The sequence below is a fragment of the Lissotriton vulgaris genome, chromosome 9 (genome assembly GCF_964263255.1).
Source record: "Lissotriton vulgaris chromosome 9, aLisVul1.2, whole genome shotgun sequence".
NCBI lineage: Eukaryota > Metazoa > Chordata > Amphibia > Caudata > Salamandridae > Lissotriton > Lissotriton vulgaris.
Window position 1 is genome coordinate 165,225,350 of NC_141697.1, and position 23,068 is coordinate 165,248,417.

Here is a 23,068-nt window from a genome sequence, read left to right on the forward strand (position 1 = left end):
GTTACAAAAGGAAGTCCCAGATGGTGCAGATGTTGCCACCATTTGTGAACTGGTACGTGATTATGCTGAAGCTTTCCCAGCACTTCATGAAATGTATGTATCTGCGCTGGTTATACGGCTTCCAATCGCAGCCTTCGAGAGCTCCTTTTCAAACCTATCCCGCGTCCTCAGACTTTTCCGACGCACAATGTATCGTGATTGGAAACAGAATTTGACTATTTTACTACATGAGAAAGAGCTCACGGCAAACCTATGTATGCATGAGTTTGTAATGGAGTTTTCAAAGAACAATAGAAGATAACCTCTGACTGGAACTGGCAGTTTTGAAATGGTCGGTGTGAGTACTGCTGGCAGTTTTCAAAAATACTCCTTTCTCTTTTTTCAAATGTGTTACTTTTTTTCAAGAATTTTTATCTGTGAAAGTACTTTGCAAAAATATGACAAGAAAATAAAATGTTTAAAGTTACATTTGTGCAGAGAAATAAGTGTTGGGCAAATTGCAACGAGTAAATGGCCAGCCTTTTTCTAGTGCAATGGTGTCAAGGCTTTCGTGTAGTAATAGGGACTTCCTTAATCTTGAATGCTTTATAATATGCTTTGCATTCAAGTACTTGTGTTGAAGCCAGGGAGCTGGAATTCGAGGGTTTGCAGTTAGGTCCAGACATTTCTCCTAGTACCTGGCCAGCTGGAATTCGAGGATTTGCAGTTAGGTCCACACATTGGTCTTACTTTCAAATAACTCTCCACATGCTCTGGGTACACACAGAAACAATCCGTTGTCTCATGCTGCCTGTTTGCAAGTACATATGTTGTAATCTAGGGCTTGTAGGCTCTCTTCAGAAGCGACAAATTGGGCCCACAGTGGCCCACCCGAATGTGCCCTTGGCCCACCCAAATAAAAATTCATGGAGCCGGGCCTACTACTCTCTCAGACGAAATACAATCTGCTTTCCTACTACAAAGAAAACTCTCACCCAACCATAGCAAACAGCAGACTCCCATGAATAGGCACCCTATAACACTACAAGAGCCGACCCTTGGAGACGGTGCTCCACAGGGCCATCAAAGGCTCAACAAAGGACATCAAAGATTTTTCACTTGGACATCAATGTAAATCCCCCTAAGCAGTCCTACGGGATCAGGAAGTCCTATAGCAAATAGCAAACTTTTCCGATCAAACTACACACTCAATCTACACACATATACAAATAAATAAAAAATCATATTTATTCCCACATTAAATTCGAAATGAAACACATTGATATTGCTTAAGCTTTTGCACCCTTTCCAACTGACAAAACTTTCAACCCTTCCTCCATTCCACAATCTGCCAGTTACCATAGAAACACTTCAGGTAACACCTAACTCAGCACACAGGTGAAAGGTTCATCATACATTGTTGCAAATTAAAACAGCAAGTATGCTTCACTTGAGAATATACCAGCTTACTTTATGTAACGTTCTTTGCTAACACTTGTTCTTAACCAATAAAAATCAGCCTTTTAAAACACAGAAACATTAATCGTAGCTTAGTGCAGAATGTTCTCAAACAACTAATCAATCCTTTTCTTTTTTCAAAACTGTATTTTATCCACCATTTTAGAAAAAATCTCACTTTTCAAACTGCCACTTCATTTACAGAGACCTTCATAGTGCATCCAGATGTCTCTTAAATATGGTTACAGTATGGATTCCTGAGGACCCCATCCCCCGGGGCTCAAATCTAACATTGTGGACCGTGGGAACAGACGCAAGGCCTCCACGATCCCAGCCGGCTCCCCACTTCCTGCGGGAGCCAGCATTGCTATTCCTCACAGAGAGCAGCTTACATGCTTCCATTCTAATTTTAAACATGATTTCAACGTTTTGTTATACATTTTATAAAATAATATACTACTGCACGCTAAAGCAGAAAAGTCAGCACAATTATGATAGAATACAAAATAGAAAAAATATATATATATACTTCTACACTCAACAAACTCGTAACCAGAGTACACAGTTTAATTAAAAAAAACACCCTACCACAACTAGTGTTTCAAACGCATTGTACAATAAAATGCATCACAAAGTAGGTCAGATACATGGTGACTCTATAACATCACGTAGAAAAAAGAAGGCCAATCTTACGCTACCAGGAAAACACAACAAATGTACAAGGCCCAAACTTCCATTGTAGTGATTTCTTAGTTGCAGGTCTAGTTGTCAGATCGATACACACACTCCATCATGGCTGGTATACACCCACACCACACCCATTCAGCGCATCCGTCACTACACACGTGACCCTATGTATAAAAAGGATGGAGCGCACATGTTGTACGCCATTTTAGAGTTGTCCCCAAAGCACCGAGCAAAGGACCCACTACTACATGCGTGGCCTCTTTCGTCACTGAGTTAGTAGTGGCCGAAGCACAGAACGGGTGAAGAACCTGCGATGATGATAATGATGGGAGCACGAGTATATCGTGAGCCATAGAGGTATCAAGACTCGGTAACATGTATGAGACTCCTTTGTTGAAGATCGCAACTACATCATGAAGAAACTCGTTTCCACAAAAGGTGAGCAGTGACACTTCAGTACGCATCAGAAGGAGTCAAAGGGTTGTAGCTGACTACATACAAAAATGCGACTTAATATTTTAGACGAAGGCACTCCTGTATAATGCATTAATTTACATATTTAATTTTTTTCCCAATAGCAGTAACGTTTTTATAATCTCTGAAATGTCCGCAATATATTCACACAACTCAGTTTACAATGACTAATCAAAATGTCCTTTTGTTTCCTTCAGCAAACATACTTCAGAAGCAACCACGGCCTATCAAGCAACAGCAATGGAATTGTCTGCAAGGTATTGAATATACTTTGACGTATAGAAGCAGAGTTCAAGTCGAGTGGTGAACTCCGGTGGCCGCACTGTTTATACAAGGTAAGCACAGCATCCTACATATACAATGCCATCATAGCAATGCATTAGAAATAAGTCCGCATAACGGGCATCAGTAACGCAGTAGGCACTTCCATATAGACACCACTTGAACGCGGCACTGTAACAAGTGAAATGTACCAGGTGCACTGCACTCGTAAAACTGTAGTGTTACCTTTATTTGTGGAAGGAGTGAGGGCCATAATATCAATAGGTAGCACAGAGTCACAAGAAAACAGTAAAACACAGTTGAAAAATAAGGAAAGGGGGCAGGGTAAAAACATGTTGACCCTCTAGGCCTGCTCAGGGGGTCCACATGGATCTTTAGGCGAATTTTTTTTTTGAAATAAAAAGCACGCGCGTTACGCGTATGGTAAAGGGGAAAAAAAACTAGAAGTCCATTTTATTCCTAATTAGCTCCCCGGGGAGGCCAAATTCCGGGGGCATTTGTTTTCTATAATAGGGGGCTTGGAAGTTTGCAACGGGAACAAAATAATGAAAAAAAAGTAATGTCGAGCACAGCGATGCTCCTGCTTCCTGCGTTTTATCAGGTCAATAGACTGTTCCCTATAACACAAAAGTTTATTGCAATAAATGCATAGAATTTTAACTTTAGCAAAATCAGGATCAATTTGTGGGTGTGGACTGCTTGCTGAAAATGCTGGTACGGCAGTTGATGTGCTTGGTGCAGCAGCAGGTGGGTTGTCCTTCAACCTCCGTGTTGCAGCTCGAGCAAAGTATTTGGGGTGTAAGTTCACATGTCGCTCCATATTTGCTGTGCCAAAGGAGTATATTTGAGATGGATCACCCCTTGAAAGAGTTTGGAAAATTTTACAGGTTACTTTTGCAGCATTAACCTTTTTTTGCCCTTCTGGAAAAGTAAAAAACTGCCAATTAGAGTTTCTTTCCTGTTCTTTGGAGGTTCTTCAGGAATGAAATATTCCTTTGAAGAATGGCTGGAAGATGAGTCCATTGCTGTTATTGTGGTAAACTTCGTTCTATTTGACAAGATTCTCAGAAGAGATGCTTCTTCTTAGAAAGTCAAAGTAGAATTATTAAAATGGGACAGAAGTTTCAACAGTTGTAATAGGAAGTGTTATGAACCAATGAAATCTCTTTTTTTAAAGTCACATGGCTTTGCGTATGCTTACGCTGTGCTTACGGTACTCTCACCATGCGAGTACGCATGACGTTCGACCGCGATTTGTGTAATTGCTATTAAAAGTAATATAGGATTATTGGAACTTAAAAAAATATATTTTCATAATTTTCCAAGATAATCTCGTCTGTTAGTATGTTCATTAAATACATAAATATATGTTTTTAAACAATTAAAAACATTTGCGTCTTTGTGTACGGGGGGGCGTACATGATGTCACACGGAAGCTTTGATGCGACGCGTAACGTGAAAGTGTATTCGTAGCGTATGCTGAGAATGATTAGCAGTACAAACTATGGTGCGATCACTCTCTCACTGTCAAATCAGAGCACAGGGCATGCTATGAGAATGGTTGCAAGTGGTCACTCATTGGAGATCTGATTCAGCTGTGTGGCTTATCCACTGTATCATAACGTTACTTTTTAGCCTGTTTAAGTTTGAGGTTTGCATGAAATACTATGCTATAGGCAGATATGGATGTTTAGGCAGCGTTCAGCTCTATGAAGCTTGGTTATTATTATTTACATATAGGTGCCTGAGTGAGGGAAAAGAAGTCTATCTGAATGGCGAGGATTGCACAATAGCACCAGATCACTCCTTAATTTGAAGAGACATACAATTGAATGGCTCTTGTAATCAAGATGCGCCTAATTTGGCCTGAGTCTTGAAAGGCACTCTGACACCTGCTATCATAACAACGTTCAGTTTACTGGCAACCGGGAGTTATTTAATTTGAAATAATGCAGATTGTTGTGCGATGTTAGCAGGTATCGGTTACATGATTACGGTAACTGAGCGTGTGGTTTGCTATAATAAAGTTGTGTTTACTCCTCTGCATGGGAAGCTGGATGTTTCCATCTGCCCGTTGATTCTGACCTTTAAAGCAGAGTCAACCAAATGAGCCGAATAGGAGCACTATTGTCTCAAAAAGAGGTCGCTCTTACATCTGCTAGAGAAACATTTGTCCTTCATATAGCAAACTCCCGCACAGAGGTGTATGATTTATTAAATACAGATGTGCTCCTGCTTTTTGGGTAGTTAATTCAGAGTATCTTTAATGTGTCCTTGACTACCGGGTTACCTTACTTTTTTAAAGTTGGAAGCAGTGGCCTTGTGACTTCTTTTCAAACTATATTTGGTGTCTTCTCGGCATTTTTTCATTCGATTTTTTCCAGCATCTTTGGTGGATTCCCCTTAATACTTGCATTAGTTGCCGGTGTGCTTCTATTAATTTGTTTACTTAAATATGGATGCACATCCTGCTGTTGCTGCTCCGCAACCGAATGCTTAGTTATTACGGTGGGCTGCCTCTGGCTACATTGAGTGCAGTTTATTGATTATCGTTTCAATTTTCCTTTTTCACATGTGTTCAACCTGTCTTCCATTGCCTGAGCTGCGATTTCGACTGGGCCCTGGATTTGTGTCTCTGCAGTACTGTGTCTCCCAGCGCGGATTATGACCAGCTGATGAGCCCCTTAGTGGTTCATGACTTGTTCTGTTCTGGCGGCGGGATTATGGCCTTAGCAGCGATACATGGAATAATGGGACGTTGGAATGTTTTTGCAGCGGCGCTTGACTTCTTGGCACGCAGTTACATTGAAGATGACCCGAGTTTTCCTGCGATGGTGATAGAGGATCCGGTCGTTGAGGAACATGTATGTTCATTCCCACTATTGAATTGGATGGCTGAAATGTTTTCAAATGAGAACAATGACTTCCTCTTGGAGGCTGTTGCTACATACTGTGCTTATACGTTGTTGGATTAAGACTCTTTGATTTTTCTACCTATTCTTTCATATTTAGTTACTGTTTTCTATCAAACAGCGAATATTTTTTTTGCAAATTTGAACTTGACTCTGCGTTTCAGGCTCGGACTCTGCGTTCCTAATTCGCCCACGTTTATATCACGTGCTCCGATCGAGGGAAGGTGTCGTGAGCTGAGCCTTACACTCACAACGTGTTAAGTTAGCATGGGTTTATTAGAAGCTTAAACGCCATTTTTGATTTCCTGCTCTGCTTTGCACACAACAGGCACTTGCTCTATTGTTTAGGGAACACTGAGTATTTTGCTGAACATGAGAATAACTTGTATTGCTGCATTTCTAAGTAAGCTATCTCGTTAGTTTAGTGTGTATAGTGAGAGCATGGAAGATCCAGGTTATTTTGGATACTGTGTCTGTTATTCGGAATGATCGTTGCACGTTCGACCCATAACACATATGCAGCTCTGGCCACCTCTAATACTGGCGCGTTTAATAATGCATTGTTGAGGCATAATTACACACAGTTGGAGAACATTGGTATCCTGACAGTTTGTGCAGAACTCAATGTGATCCACTACTGCTGAGTACCAGAGGTATGGGTCCGCCCATGTAATCCTATGAGACCTGTTGTAGTTATAAACTAACCTGCTAGGTAGGGAGGGTGAAATGTAGGTCAATCAAACAATAAATCATGGGCATTTTTATAGCGCGCTACTCACCCGGAAGGGTCTCAAGGCGCTGGGGGAGGGGTCCGTTACTGCTCGAAGAGCCAAGTCTTGAGGAGCTTCCTGAAGGAGAGATGATCCGGGGTCAGCCGGAGGTGGATCGGGAGGGAGTTCCATGTCTTGGCTGCTAGGTAGGAGAAGGATCTTCCCCAGGCAGTGGCTTTGCGGATGCGTGGTACGGTGGCAAGGGTGAGGCTGGTCGATCGTAGCTGGCGGGTGGGTGCGTAGAAGTCAGGCGGTTGTTGAGGTACTTGGGGCCCAGTTCGTGGAGGGCCTTGTGTGCATGGACGAGGAGCCTGAACGTGATCCTCTTGCTGATGGGGAGCCAGTGCAGGTCTCTCAGATGGCCGGAGATGTGGCTGTGTCGGGGGATGTCCAGGACGAGTCGTGCGGAGGCGTTCTGGATGTGCTGGAGTCTTTTCTGAAGTTTGGCTTTGGTTCCGGCGTAGACGGTGTTTCCGTAGTCCAGTCGGCGGGTGATGAGTGCCTGGGTGACCGTCTTCCTGGTTTCGGTGGGGATCCATCGGAAGATCTTACGGAGCATGAGCAGGGTGTTGAAGCATGATGATGAGACAGCGTTGACTTGTCTGGTCATCGAGAGGGAGGAGTCCAGGATGAAGCCCAGGTTGCGTGCATGGTCCTTTGGTTTGGGGGTGGTGCCCAGGGCGGGGGGCCACCAGGAGTCGTTCCAGGCAGAGGGCGATGGTCCGAGGAGAAGGACTTCCGTCTTGTCTGAGTTCAGCTTCAGGCGGCTGTTCTTCATCCATTCGGCGATGTCTTTCATCCCTTCGTATAGGCTGGTTCTGGCGGTGGCGAAGTCGTTGGTAAGGGAGAGGATGAGCTGGGTGTCGTCGGCGTAGGAGATGATGTTGAGGTTGTGTTTGCGTGCGATGGCTGCGAGAGGGCTCATGTAGACATGGAAGAGGGTTGGGCCTTGTGGTATGCCGCAGATGACTTTGGTGGGCTCGGATCTGAACGGGGGAGGTGGACTCTCTGGGTTCTTCCATCGAGGAACGAGATGATCCACTCCAATGCCTTCTCTCGGATTCCGATGTTGCTGAGGCGCTGTACTAGGGTGCGGTGGCAGACAGTGTTGAACGCTGCAGAGAGGTCCAGGTGGATGAGGGCCGCTGTTTCCCCATTGTCGAGCAGGGATCTGATGTCGTCAGTGGCTGCGATGAGGGCGGTCTCGGTGCTGTGGTTGGCTCGGAAACCGGACTGCGAAGGGTCGAGGGAACCTTTCGTCTCGAGGAAGACGGTAAGCTGTCTGTTGACGGTCTTTTCGATGACTTTGGCAGGAAAAGGGAGGAGCAAGATGGGGCGGTAGTTCTTGAGGTCGGTTTGGTCCGCTGTTGGTTTCTTCAGGAGGGCGCTGAGCTCTGCATGCTTCCAGATCTCCGGGAAGGTGGCAGTGTTGAAGGAGGTGTTGATGATGTCCCGGAGTTGGGGTGCGATGATGGAGTCGGCCTTGTTAAAGACGTGGTGGGGGCATGGGTCGGTTGGTGATCCGGAGTGGATGGTGTTCATCGTTTGGGTGGTGTCTTCGGTGCTGATCAGGGTCCAGGCGCAGAGGGTGGTGGTGGGGGGCGTTTGTTCGGTGGTTGGGTGCATGGTTGGTGCGCCGAAGCTGTTGTGTATATTCGCGATCTTGCGGTGGAAGAACGAGGCGAGTGAGTCGCAGAGGTCTTGCGAGGAGTGATGTTGTTGTTTCCTGCGCTGGGGTTGAAGAACTCTTTGACGATGCTGAAGAGTTCCTTGCTGTTGTGGGCGTTGTTGTCCAGTCGCTCTTTGAATGCTGTCTTCTTGGTGGTGCGGATCAGCTGGTGGTGTTTGCAGGTGGCGTGCTTGAGGGCCGTCATGTTGTCCCTGGTCTGGTCGTGGCGCCAGGCTTTCTGGAGTGTGCAGCAGTTCTTCTTGGAGGTCTGAGTTTGTCGGTGAACCAGGGGGCTTTCTTGCTGCCGGGTCTGCTGGGAGGGTCCTTCAGTGGTGCGAGGTCATCTGCGCAGTTGGTTAGCCACTGTGTGAGGTTGCTGGCTGCTTCGCGTTGGGGTCCGTTGTGCTGGCGGGGGGGGTTCTGGTGAAGGGAGGTGGTGAGCTGCTCGGCGGTGATCTTGTTCCATCTCCTGCAAGGACCCTGTTGCGGGTGGTGGTGGGTCGTGGTTTTTCTGAAGCTGAAGTGGATGCAGCTGTGGTCCATCCAATGGAGTCCGGTGGAGTGACTGAAGGAGATGTGCTTGCTGGAGGAGAAGACGGGGTCAAGGATGTCCGGCATAGTGGGTGGGGATGTTCACCAGTTGCTTGAGTCTGAGGTTAGCGAGGTTGTCCAGCAGGGTGGCGGTGTTGCGGTCCTTGCTGTTCTCCAGGTGGAAATTGAGGTCCCCTGAGAGGATGTAGTCGGCGGAGGGGAGGGCGTGCGGGCTGATGAAGTCGGTGATGTCTTCGCTGAATTGGGTGCGTGGTCCCGGGGGTCTGAAGATGGGGGTGCCTCAGAGGGTGGTCTTGGGGTCAGTGTGTATCTGGAAGTGGAGGTGTTCGGCGGCGTGAAGGTGTCGTCAGGGTTGGTTGTGATGCAGATGGTATTCTTGGGTACGATGGCGATGCCTCCTCCAGTCTGGTTGACGCAGTCCTTCTGAGTGATCTTGTATCCGTTGGGGATGGCTAAGGTGATGTCAGGCGCTGAGGAGGAGATCTTCCAGGTTTCTGTGAGGAAGGCGACGTCAGGTGATGTTGTGTCGAGCAGGTTCCAGAGTTTGACGGCGTGTCTGTGGATGGAGCGGGTGTTGAGCAGGATGCACTTGAGGTGGTTGTTGTTGGCGCTCGGCCTGTCGGGTGCGGTGCAGGTCCGGAGGCAGGTGAATTTGCAGGTTTGGCAGGTGAAGGGTCCATGGGTGCGAATCGGGGTGGCTCTGTAGAAGGCGGAATTTCGGCCGTCGTTCAATGTGTGGAGGTTGGCGGCGTCGTAGGTCTGTTGTGTGGTCTGGCGTCATTTTTCCCTTTAGCATTATAGGATGCTTTCTCCCATTGTATTTTACGGAATAGTAACAATGCTGACAACTTCGTTTCTGATAATATGTTTAGTTGTATTATCTAAGGTACTGCACATGAGATCACAGCGTTAGAAATAAACATTTCAAACTTGCAAGTGTCATTATTTACTCCTTGTTTTGGACTGGTGTAAGACTATAACGAAAGAGTGCACTTGTTATCCACCTTACTTGAGGTAATCTAAGTCGCATGTTCTGGGTTGAGTAGTCATTGGTGTTTTTGCTATAGGATGAAGAACCAATGAGTCACAGATTGCTAGTCTGATAGGGGGTTTGGGTAGTAAGGTTGGTTTTGGTACACTGTAATTGACTGAGGTCCTAAGTCTTCATGCACAGTTCTGTGTAGGAGCATAATTACTGGAACAGTAGTTTCAACAAAAAGGCTCGATAAAGGACCTTCAATTTCGATCAGAATATGAAATTGAAGAATAATTGATAACCCCAGCCAAGAAAGGGAGCAAGTTTGCAAATTTCACAGTGCCTTCGGCTGGGGTAGTTGTTAAAATAAAAAGGCTTGATAAAGGCCTGCACTTTGAATAGGAATATGAAATAGAAGAATAGTTGATAATGACAGCTAAGGAATGCAGCAAGTGGTTGTGTTTATTGTTGCGTGCTTATCTAGGATCCTGATCGATACTGTGACCTTATGCCCCTATTCGGCTATAAATCCATTTATTCCCTATATTTGGTATAACCGTCAAGTGCAATATTCAGTAACTGATCTCTGGCCTCACACGAACAGAGCCACATTCCAGAATAGCTTTCTCTGCCACTTCCTTTGCAACCAATTAGTGCAATGACAGAGCAGAAGTTACTATCTGAGATTCCTAGATTAACACTCCGAGTTCTTCAACAAGATAAAAACTCAGCAAACCAGGAAATCCCCGCTTGCTGTGTTTTGATTAGTAATAGAACTCTAATGAGCAACTGATAGCGATCACTTCCTAGTGACATCTTTAATTGACGTCTTATGTCCAGCAAACTTACGTCAAACATGGCACCTTTCAGGTATAAATATTACCAACGTTGCCTTAAGCAATTGCTGCTGTCTCGTTGCTGTTGGTGAAGCAAGCCCCTGTTGCCCGTCGCCTGAAGCTGCTGTTATGCTGAAGATATCATAGCTGCTATCGCTACTGCTATCGCTGCTAACTAGCGAACGATGGTGTGGTGAACTTAGGAGCTGAACAGCCGTCCCCCTGCAAGAGCCCAGCAGATGCAAGCTGCCCGCGGACGCTGTCCCCCCTCCTTCTCCTCCTCGACGCGCTGAAGAAGAGACGCTGTCTTTCTCCTGCCGAGAAATCCAGCTCCAGCGTTTCTAGTCTACCCTTGCGGGTGACTGGGATATCGAGCCCTGAGGGAGATACCAGACCTCCATCATTCTATTCCAGAGGTATGGTGTTGACTAAACCCTTGAGAGAGAATTCTTGAAGCAAACCTTGGCAAAACCAACTTAAACTACTGCTACTTACTTACTCCCCTCCCAAGTATTAGGCTTAGGTCAGGTACACTGGGGTAGGCGTAGTTAGAAGCACCAGTTGAGTATTTTAGCCTAATGTATATATGAATGTATATATGTTTTATTCCTTTTAAACCATTGTATGGCTAAGAAACCATATCAATGCTTTTACAATATTATTTCGCAATACTTATCTTACTGTACGTACTTTTTATAATAACAAGTCTTGCAATTGTGGCAATACATTTCTCTTGTATGAGAAGAAAGACTGTTCAATAAATGTTAACCTTTTATTGACAAACGCCCGTCTCTCTATTCTCTACATATTGTGAAAGTAAACTGCACCAACCTGACTGAGTAAAATAACTGTCTATTGTTTCACACGACCCTAGAGATTGACTCTTGATCTGAGGAGCAAAGTTGTCATGTTGCACGGTTGTTGGAAAACTGAATCCCTTCTTGTCTGTGCCAGGGAAGCTGATCACTTCCTATTTCAGTCAAGAAAGTTTCCAGTGACCTCTGAGCTAGTTGGTAACAAACCCAATTAAGTTTAGCATAGTCAGTGGAGGCCTGGAAGATCCGCACTTCTACGTCGATACTACTGTTTATGTTATTCCAATGCGCAGGGCCTATTGGGAAAATAGGAACTACACTACAGTATGTGTGTATGATGTGTTGATTGAGTGGAAGATGATAAAGGTGAAAAATAAGAAAGGCTGGAGACACGCAAACTACCCACTGCCTTGTCGGCGAAGTGGATCTTTGGATTTCCAGTCCATTACACAGATAGGGTGTTGGATTCCGCAGAGGGACCAAGAGAAACAAGTACCACATCTAAGGAAGCAAGCTAGTGCAGAAAGTACACACAGTGTGTGGTAGAAAGGATGCAAGAAAGGACACAAGTGTGCAAATTACCCACTGCCATTTATGGGTAGTAGTTACCAAGAAGGCTGAATAAAGGGCCTGCACTTTGAATTTGAATTAAAGAAGAATAATTGATAACCCCAGCCAAGAAAGGCAGCAAGTAGGTCTGTGTATGTGTGGATGATGTGTTGATTGAGTGGAAGATGAATAAGGTGAAAAATAAGAAAGGCTGCAGACATGCAAACTTTCCACTACTTTGTAAGGGGAGTGGGTGTTTAGTTTTCCAGTGCATATATATATATATATTCCAACCACTTCCGTTTGTGCGGCGAAGCAGGAACTCAGACCGACCACAGCGTATTCAGGCAAGGTAAAGTTTTATTTTTGTCCTTTCACAGCCAGCAAGACGCATTTCGGGCTTCAGGAGCCCTTGATCACATTCAGTGATGTAATATGTGAGTCATCAGTAGTGCATTGCGGGCGCGCGAGTTATAGTTAGCTGAACTAACTATTACGGGGGAATTTCAATGGTTTTGTATGAGTGAAATGTCGAGCTAACTATAACATGTGTGAAACCTATGGGTTTTTCAGTGAATTTGTAATGTTTTTTAAATGCTAATTCCTAACTAGAACGTGTGTCAAACCTATGGTTTTTTCAGTGAATATATATATATATATATATATATATATATATATATATATATATATATATATATATATATATATATATATATATATATATATATATATATATATATATTATATATATATATATATATATCACTATATCCATCTCTTTGGTTCCATCTCTTTGGTTCCTTTTACCGGGGCATGCAGTGCTCTGATGTCGGTTCGTGATACCCAGCAGCAGAACCACGCTGCAATTAAATATTCTTTCACAATCTCCCAACAGGAAGAAAAATGGGACGAACTCGCGCTTCCCTTGGTTTTTGCACTTTTTATTTTACAGTTTTCAGATCATGGCTGACAGGCACCGATCTACGCGTTTCTGGACAGCATGTCCCTTGCATGTCCCTTGCTCAGGATCAATCTGGCCACAGGGCAACAAAACCACATATAGTTCCCTTTTTCTTGCACCATTTCCTGTATGCGAAAAAACTACAACGAAAAAGGAAGAACTACATCGCAAGGAAAAGGCAAAGGACGAGGCAACGGAGGCAACGGAGGTCAGCCCAATTGGAGAGGTCGAGGCCAGTGGATCAAGAAGAAGTAACAACAACAGGCAAAATGATAATTAATCTTACCCCAATAATTCTAACAAGCAAGGAAGAGGACATCTTGAAATTGGGGCTTTCATTTGCACCGAAATCAACCTTAACTATGTGGCAGCACGAATTGACGTTTATAAGGCCACAAGGAAATTAAAATTGAAGAAATTCTATAAAATCAAAAAGGCAAACAAGTGGCTTGCCTGTAGCAACTTAAGTCAGGGAGATCAGACAGTGACCCTTTCACAAGAATTGGCGGGCTTATGGGAAACTGAGGGGGCAGAACCGGTGGTGCAGGTAGAAAATACGCTCACCGTGCAAGATTGCAGTGAAAGTGAGACAATACTAATGCCCTTTAAGCCCCCTTCCACGTTCTGTCCGATAATGTCACGCGATGGTTTGGATATATTCCATGAGAATGTGACAATTGAATTTAAAGATCTACACAAAAAAGTATGCAAAGGACATTACAGAAACAACCAACTGGCAATGGACTATGAACAATTGGTAACCAAATTAAATAAAGATAAGAACGTCATAGTACAACCAAGTGACAAAGGTGGTAACGTGGTCTGATTGACAAAGGCACTGTATGAGAAGGAAGCATATGCACAGTTAAACGATCATATTCATTATGAAAGGGTGAATGTAAAAACAGTTAAGGGAATGCAAACTGAATATCACTCACTTTTGGCCAAATGGAAGGGCATGAAATTGCTATCAGATTGTGAATATCAATACCTTAAAATAGACCATCCGGTTATCCCCAAAGTGCACAAGGATCTCGAAAATCCCCCAGGTAGACCTATTATAAGTGCGAGAGGGGGATTACTGGAGAATACGTCAGTTTATATTGACTATCTCCTGCAAACCCATGTACAATCTTTAGACTCATACATTCGTGACTCGGGGGACTTTCTGTGTAAATTAAATAATATCCAATGGCAGCCAGGTGACTGTATGCTTGCCCTTGATGTTAGTGCCCTTTACACGAGTATCCACCACCAGGATGGAATTAATGCTGTCAGGTATTATTTGGAAAGAAGGACTGATGTTTTCAAAGAGCATAATGCCATGTTGATCAAGATGTTGACATATTGCCTGGAACATAATGTATTTATGTTCAATAACCTATTATATAGACAACGACAGGGAGTGGCAATGGGGGGCAGTTTCTCCTCTAGCTTCGCATGTTTACACATGGGAGCCTGGGAGGAACTGGTCCTAAGAACCAACTTCGAAAAAGAGATGAAGGGAAATGTTATTGCGTGGTACCGCTTTATTGATGACTTGTTTGTTGTATGGAAGGGTGAACGTGAAGAAACTGAGATATTTATCGAAGGCATCAATAAGAATGTGTTTAATATCAACTTCACAGTCACGATGAGCCAGGAACGGGTTCCCTTTTTAGACATTGAAGTATATGTCCACAACAACAAGTTGGAAAGTAGACTAATCCGAAAAAGTACGGCAGGCACCACCATACTGCATGTGAGCAGCACTCACCCAGCCCACTTAATACGGAGCTTCCCGTATGGGGAGATGCTAAGACTAAGAAGATTATGTAGTGAGTATGGGGAGTTAGCAAAAGCTCAGGAAGCCAGTACAAATAGATTTTTGGAACGTGGTTACCACATCAATACAATCAAACAGGCAGTACAGAAATCCATGGCCATGGATAGATTAAAGCTGCTTGGTCGCTATGATGTCTCGGCTAACAAGAATCCAAACATGAAAGGAAAGATCAAAGAATCTAGCTTCCAGACATACCATAACCCTTACCTGTCCGTCGGTACCTTAGACTCTCTTCTGAGCCGAGGGAGAGGTACCAACTAGGGCAGGGTGGGAACTCTCCAAATAGCCTCCGCTGCTAGCTTCGGGCATGCGCAGACAAGGGCGTGCTCATCTGAGCATACCCCAAATGAGAATCTACGTGAAGTCGTCTTAGGCGCATGTGCCAATTTGAGACGCAAGCAGAACTAATATAGGCTGCGTACTGGAGAGGCCGGTGATGCTTTATTTCTCATTACCAGCTCTGTCAGGTTTGCTTAGCTGCTATGAGCATAAACAACACTAAATCTTGTGCAAAAAAGATCCCTGGACTCCACTAGGATGTATGTTATTGCGCATGAGGACAGAGCTGGTTAGGCCAATTCCATACGGTAGAACACGCACTTTACAAACAAATGTTCATATTGCAGTCGGAAAGGGTGCCTCTGATTTGTTAGAACAAAGCCAGAGCCTTTATTCAAAACCTGGCTATTCGGTCTCTGTGATGGTACGAGAGCTAAGTGATCCTGCCCTCAATATTGGGTCCTGCTTGTTGTTGCAGTAATAATGTGCCACGCCTGCTCCGTGTATTACGGAAGATTGGTTTGTCTTCCCAATGCACTTGGGTTTGACCTTGTCGCCTTCCTCTATAATGACCTCGTCCTTGCCCTGAAAAGGCCTGGTTGTCAAGGAACAGAGGTTGAAAATGTGGCAAGGTGTACTGAAATTTTGATTGCTGGAAACCCCATGGGGTTGGAGGCCACCACGGACCCTGTTGGTAATGAATGTTGTGTGTAGCCCTTCTCTGGTTGAAATTCTGTTGTTGACCCCTACCCCTCCTTTGTGGGGTACCGCTGGTTGTTGGATGTGAGTCACTTAAACTCTGGTCAGGGGCAGAGGTGGAACAATTGAAACCATGACGTCTACCCTTCTTATTGTACTGAGGTGGTGTAAAGGTGTCACTGGTGTAGGGGAAAATCTTGTCTAAAGAGAACTTAGCTAAATCCTTTTTGAATGTATCTATTATAGTAAAAAGGATAGAGTGTTTATACTCTTTGTTAGATATATTCGTCTCTTCTACATTCTTTTGATAGAGCGTGTTCGAAAGTGTGGTCTTGATCTGGCCTTCAAGAATTTGAATTTCAATGAGAATAGCATCCGCTACTCTCTTAGCTGTTGTTATAATCAAGATAAGCCAGTCGCGTGTACATCGCCACACGATCAACGACCAATCATTGAGAAAGTTTTCGTCAGTAAGAAATACTCTCGGGGCATTTGTGACTATAAACCCTGTAGGGGAACATTTGCCATGTAGATATTCAGCCATGACTTGCCCATGGATGCAGGTGCGTGAGTGTGTCTTTTTCAGGTTAAAGATAGTGGCCCAGTCAGCCTGTGGGCTGGGTCCAACAGTGGGTAGACTATCCAAAATACTTGGATTTTCTGTAAGAATGGAGTTCAGTACCTTATCGTCAAAGGAGAGACCAAGGAAGTCTGCCATCGTGGGTGTGAGAAAACAAAAAAGTTAACGAGGTGAGCAAAGACAGCTTGTAATCAAGCTGCCATAAAGTACAAAGTACGACAAGACCCGCAGCCGTAGCTGCTTCAAAATACAAAATACACAGTTAGAAAGAGGGTCCGAGGGGATAATTATTTAGAGTCCAAGTAACAATCTACCCCCCCAATCACAGTATACAAAAACACAGGGACTAATACTGGTCTGCTTAGAAAGAAAATCCTACAGTTCAAACAACATAGTGAGGGTCGAAGGTTAACTTGTGTAGATATGGAAATGAATCCCATCAGCTCACCGTAAGGCAGAGCCTCATCATCTGGGATTGTGTAGTACTGGTGTATGATAGGCGTCTCACACAGTGTGTCATGAAACGTCCTAATAAACACCTCCATTTATGGAATTGGCCATGAGATGATTACTCAGTGGTGCTAAAAAACTATATGCAGTGTAATTTAAGTGTGGAAAAGTGAAGTTAAAATTGACTTATATGATACCAACAAGTGAGTTTAATAGAGGGATATCATAGCGTCAAAACTAAAAACAGCGTGTGGGTAGTTTGACAATATAACTACCTATAGGTGACAGAGGAAGGTCGACATGTTTCAGCCAATCGTAGTCAAAACTCAACTACAGGCTTTCTTAAGGACCAGAAATATTTTTTACACTACTGCATTGGTGAATCAAAATAAATATCAAAATAAAGATTGGTGATGCGATACAGCCTACCATGAATTTTCAATGTGTAGGTTGAGTACTCCAATAGTGGATTCTTTCCTGAAAGAGAGATAACACAGTACACCATGAAACTCAACTTAAGACCACTACGTGTTGACTGTATGAAAAAAATGCTTTTGAATTTGATCCCTAAAGGGGATTCTTTTACAATATTGCTACAAAAACAATTTTTTGTTGCTCACTTACCCAGACATTCTTGCGAGTGGACCTCACCTCTCCTGGCGACTGCTCAGGTGAAGAGGCCCCAATCTGTAGGTAGATAAAAATGACAGCGGCCTATAATAGTGCCTCTCTGTTCACTTTCTACCAGTTCTGGAAAGACTAGAACCTTCAGTAAACCTTGTTACTTGAAATCCCACACCCAGGTGACAAAGCAGAAAAAGGTCTCTCACTTTGAATGATGCATCCATAAAAACCTTTATAATAGAAAAAAGGGGGGGGAAACATGCGTATGTCATTACGCTTCCCGTCTAGGTCTAATATTGCCGAAAAATAAACTCCAAACCTCTAGATGAAGTACGAGCACGATATGAGCCACTGGCTCCCCATGCTTTGTTTCCACCAAACGGCGGAAAAGACCATAGCAGAGCTCATTAGGTGCAGTCCAAACAATGTCGGAAATGCACCAGCAAATACCGCTATACTGTAAGTGGTGCGGTCTCAAAAACGACCCATAGTCAGAGGGCCGACAGAAGCACTTTCAAAACAGAGGAGGTGTCAGAGAACTCCAAAGCCCCACGTTGGATGTAACAAGAATCCAAACATAAAAGGAAAGATCAAAGACTCTAGTTTCCAGACATACCATAACCCTTACCTGTCCGTCGGTGCCTCAGACTCTCTTCTGAGCCGAGGGGGAGGTACCGACTAGGGCAGGGTGTCTGCTTATATATGATTCGTTATTGTCGGCCTGCTGACCGGCTTAAAGATAATTGGTCGATGTTACTAACAAACGAATAGCGGACCGCGGAGGGAACTCTCCAAATAGCGTCCGCTACTAGCTTCAGGCATGCGCAGACAGGGGCACTCTCATCTGAGCATACCCCAAATGGGAATCTACGTGAAGTCGTCTTAGGCGCATGTGCCAGATTGAGATGCAAGCAGAACTAATATACGCGTGCGTACTGGAGAGGCCGGTGGTGCTTTATTTCTCATTACCAGCTCTGTCAGGTTTGCTTAGCTGCTATGAGCATAAACAACACTAAATCTTGTCCAAAAAAGATCACTGGACTCCACTAGGATGTATGTTATTGCGCATGAGGACAGAGCTGGTTAGGTCAATTCCATACGGTGGAAGACGCACTTTACAAACAAAGTTTCACATTGCAGTCGGAAAGGGTGCCCCTGATTTGTTAGAACAAAGCCAGAGCCTTTTTTCAAAACCTGGCTATTCGGTCTCTGTGATGGTACGAGAGCTAAGTGATCCTGCCCTCAATATTGGGTGCTGCTTGTTGTTGCTGTAATAATGGGCCACGCCTGCTCCGTGTATTACGGAAGATTTGTTCGTCTTCCCAATGCACTTGGGTTTGACCTCGTCGCCTCCCTCTATAATGACCTAGTCCTTGCCCTGAAAAGGCCTGGTTGTCAAGGAGCAGAGGTTGAAAATGTGGCAAGGGGTATTGAAATTGTGATTGCTGGAAACCCCATGGGGTTGGAGGCCACCACGGACCCTGCTGGTAATGAATGTTGTGTGTAGCCCTTCTCCGGTTGAAATTCTGTTGTTGACCCCTACCCCTCCTTTGTGGGGTACCGCTGGTTGTCACTTAAACTCTGGTCAGTGACTGAGTCACTTAAACTCTGGTCAGGGGCAGAGGTGGAACAATTGAAACCATGACGTCTACACTTCTTATTGTACTCAGGTGGTGTAAAGGTGTCGCTGGTGTAGGGGAAAATCTTGTCTATTTTTTTTCTCAATAAACATATGTAATACTAAAGAGAACTTAGCTAAATCCTTTTTGAATTTATCTATTTTAGTAAAAAGGATAGAGTGTTTATACTCTTTGTTAGATTTATTCGTCTCTTCTACATTCTTTTGATAGAGAGTGTTCGAAAGTGTGGTCTTGATCTGGCCTTCAAGAATTTGAATTTCAACGAGAATAGCATCCGCCACTCTCTTAGCTGTTGTTATAATCAAGATAAGCCAGTCACGTGTACATCGCCACGCGATCAACGACCAATCATTGAGAAAGGTTTAGTCAGTAAGAAATAGTCTCGGGGCATTTGTGACTATCAACCCTGTAGGGGAACATTTGCCATGTAGATATTCAGCCATGACTTGCCCATGGATGCAGGTGCTTGAGTGTGTCTTTTTAAGGTTAAGGATAGTGGCCCAGTCAGCCTGTGGGCTGGGTCCAACAGTAGGTAGACTATCCAAAATACTTGGATTCTCTGTAAGAATGGAGTTCAGTACCTCATCGTCAAAGGAGAGACCAAGGAAGTCTCCCATCGTGGGTGTGAGAAAACAAAAAAGGTAACGAGGTGAGCAAAGACAGCTTGTAATCAAGCTGACATAAAGTACAAAGTACGACAAGACCCGCAGCCTTAGCTGCTTCAAAATGCAAAATACACAGTTAGAAAGAGGGTCCGAGGGGATAATTATTTAGAGACCAAGTAACAATCTACCCCCCAATCACAGTATACAAAAACACAGGGACTAATACTGGTCTGTTTAGAAAGAAAATCCTACAGTTCAAACAACATAGTGAGGGTCGAAGGTTAACTTGTGTAGATATGGAAATGAATCCCATCAGCTCACCGTAAGGCAGAGCCTCATCATCTGGGATTGTGTAGTACTGGTGTATGATAGGCGTCTCACACAGTGTGTCATGAAACGTCCTAATAAACACCTCCATTTATGGAATTGGCCATGAGATGATTACTCAGTGGTGCTAAAAAACTATATGCAGTGTAATTTCATTGTGGAAAAGTGAAGTTAAAATTGACTTATATGATACCAACAAGTGAGTTTAATAGAGGGATATCATAGCGTCAAAACTAAAAACAGCGTGTGGGTAGTTTGACAATATAACTACCTATAGGTGACAGAGGAAGGTCGACGTGTTTCAGCCAATCGTAGTCAAAACTCAACTACAGGCTTTCTTCAGGACCAGAAATATTTTTTACACTACTGCATTGGTGAATCAAAATAAATATCAAAATAAAGATTGGTGATGCGATACAGCCTACCATGAATTTTCAATGTGTAGGTTGAGTACTCCAATAGTGGATTCTTTCCTGAAAGAGAGATAACACAGTACACCATGAAACTCAACTTAAGACCACTACGTGTTGACTGTATGAAAAAAATGCTTTTGAATTTGATGCCTAAAGGGGATTCTTTTACAATATTGCTACAAAAACGTTTTTTTGTTGCTCACTTACCCAGACATTCTTGCGAGTGGACCTCACCTCTCCTGGCGACTGCTCAGGTGAAGAGGTCCCGCTCTGTAGGTAGATAAAAATGACAGCGGCCTATAATAGTGCCTCTCTGTTCACTTTCTACCAGTTCTGGAAAGACTAGAACCTTCAGTAAACCTTGTTACTTGAAATCCCACACCCAGGTGACAAAGCACCTTTGTAACCTGGGTGACTTTGAATGATGCATCCATAAAAACCTTTATAATAGAAAAAAGGGGGGGGGGGGACATGCGCATGTCATTACGCTTCCCGTCTAGGTCTAATATTGTCGAAAAATAAACTCCAAACCTCTAGATGAAGTACGAGCACGATATGAGCCACTGGCTCCCCATGCTTTGTTTCCACCAAACGGCGGAAAAGACCATAGCAGGGCTCATTAGGTGCAGTCCAAACAATGTCAGAAATGCACCAGCAAATTCCGCAATACTGTAAGTGGTGCGGTCTAAAAAACGACCCATAGTCAGAGGGCCGACAGAAGCACTTTCAAAACAGAGGAGGTGTCAGAGAACTCCAAAGTCCCGCGTTGGATGTAACAAGAATCCAAACATAAAAGGAAAGATTAAAGACTCTAGTTTCCAGACCTACCATAACCCTTACCTGTCCGTCGGTGCCTCAGACTCTCTTCTGAGCCGAGGGGGAGGTACCGACTCGGGCAGGGTGTCTGCTTATATATGATTCGTTATTGTCGGCCTGCTGACCGGCTTAAAGATAATTGGTCGATGTTACTAACAAACGAATAGCGGACCGCGGAGGGAACTCTCCAAATAGCGTCCGCTACTAGCTTCAGGCATGCGCAGACAAGGGCGCGCTCATCTGAGCATACCCCAAATGGGAATCTACGTGAAGTCGTCTTAGGCGCATATGCCAGATTGAGATGCAAGCAAAACTAATATACGCGTGCGTACTGGAGAGGCCGGTGGTGCTTTATTTCTCATTACCAGCTCTGTCAGGTTTGCTTAGCTGCTATGAGCATAAACAACACTAAATCTTGTCCAAAAAAAATCACTGGACTCCACTAGGATGTATGTTATTGCGCATGAGGACAGAGCTGGTTAGGCCAATTCCATACGGTGGAAGACGCACTTTACAAACAAAGTTTCACATTGCAGTCGGAAAGGGTGCCCCTGATTTGTTAGAACAAACCCAGAGCCTTTATTCAAAACCTGGCTATTCGGTCTCTGTGATGGTACGAGAGCTAAGTGATCCTGCCCTCAATATTGGGTCCTGCTTGTTGTTGCTGTAATAATGGGCCACGCCTGCTCCGTGTATCAAGGAAGATTTGTTCGTCTTCCCAATGCACTTGGGTTTGACCTCGTCGCCTCCCTCTATAATGACCTCGTCTTTGCCCTGAAAAGGCCTGGTTGTCAAGGAGCAGAGGTTGAAAATGTGGCAAGGGGTATTGAAATTGTGATTGCTGGAAACCCCATGGGGTTGGAGGCCACCACGGACCCTGTTGGTAATGAATGTTGTGTGTAGCCCTTCTCCGGTTGAAATTCTGTTGTTGACCCCTACCCCTCCTTTGTGGGGTACCGCTGGTTGTTGGATCTGAGTCACTTAAACTCTGGTCAGGGGCAGAGGTGGAACAATTGAAACCATGACGTCTACACTTCTTATTGTACTAAGGTGGTGTAAAGGTGTCGCTGGTGTAGGGGAAAATCTTGTCTATTTTTTTTCTCAATAAACATATGGAATACTAAAGAGAACTTAACTAAATCCTTTTTGAATTGATCTATTTTAGTAAAAAGGATAGAGTGTTTATACTCTTTGTTAGATTTATTCGTCTCTTCTACATTCTTTTGATAGATAGTGTTCGAAAGTGTGGTCTTGATCTGGCCTTCAAGAATTTGAATTTCAATGAGAATAGCATCCGCCACTCTCTTAGCTGTTGTTATAATCAAGATAAGCCAGTCACGTGTACATCGCCACGCGATCAACGACCAATCATTGAGAAAGGTTTAGTCAGTAAGAAATAGTCTCGGGGCATTTGTGACTATCAACCCTGTAGGGGAACATTTGCCATGTAGATATTCAGCCATGACTTGCCCATGGATGCAGGTGCTTGAGTGTGTCTTTTTAAGGTTAAGGATAGTGGCCCAGTCAGCCTGTGGGCTGGGTCCAACAGTGGGTAGACTATCCAAAATACTTGGATTCTCTGTAAGAATGGAGTTCAGTACCTCATCGTCAAAGGAGAGACCAAGGAAGTCTGCCATCGTGGGTGTGAGAAAACAAAAAAGGTAACGAGGTGAGCAAAGACAGCTTGTAATCAAGCTGACATAAAGTACAAAGTACGACAAGACCCGTAGCCTTAGCTGCTTCAAAATACAAAATACACAGTTAGAAAGAGGGTCCGAGGGGATAATTATTTAGAGACCAAGTAACAATCTACCCCCCAATCACAGTATACAAAAACACAGGGACTAATACTGGTCTGTTTAGAAAGGAAATCCTACAGTTCAAACAACA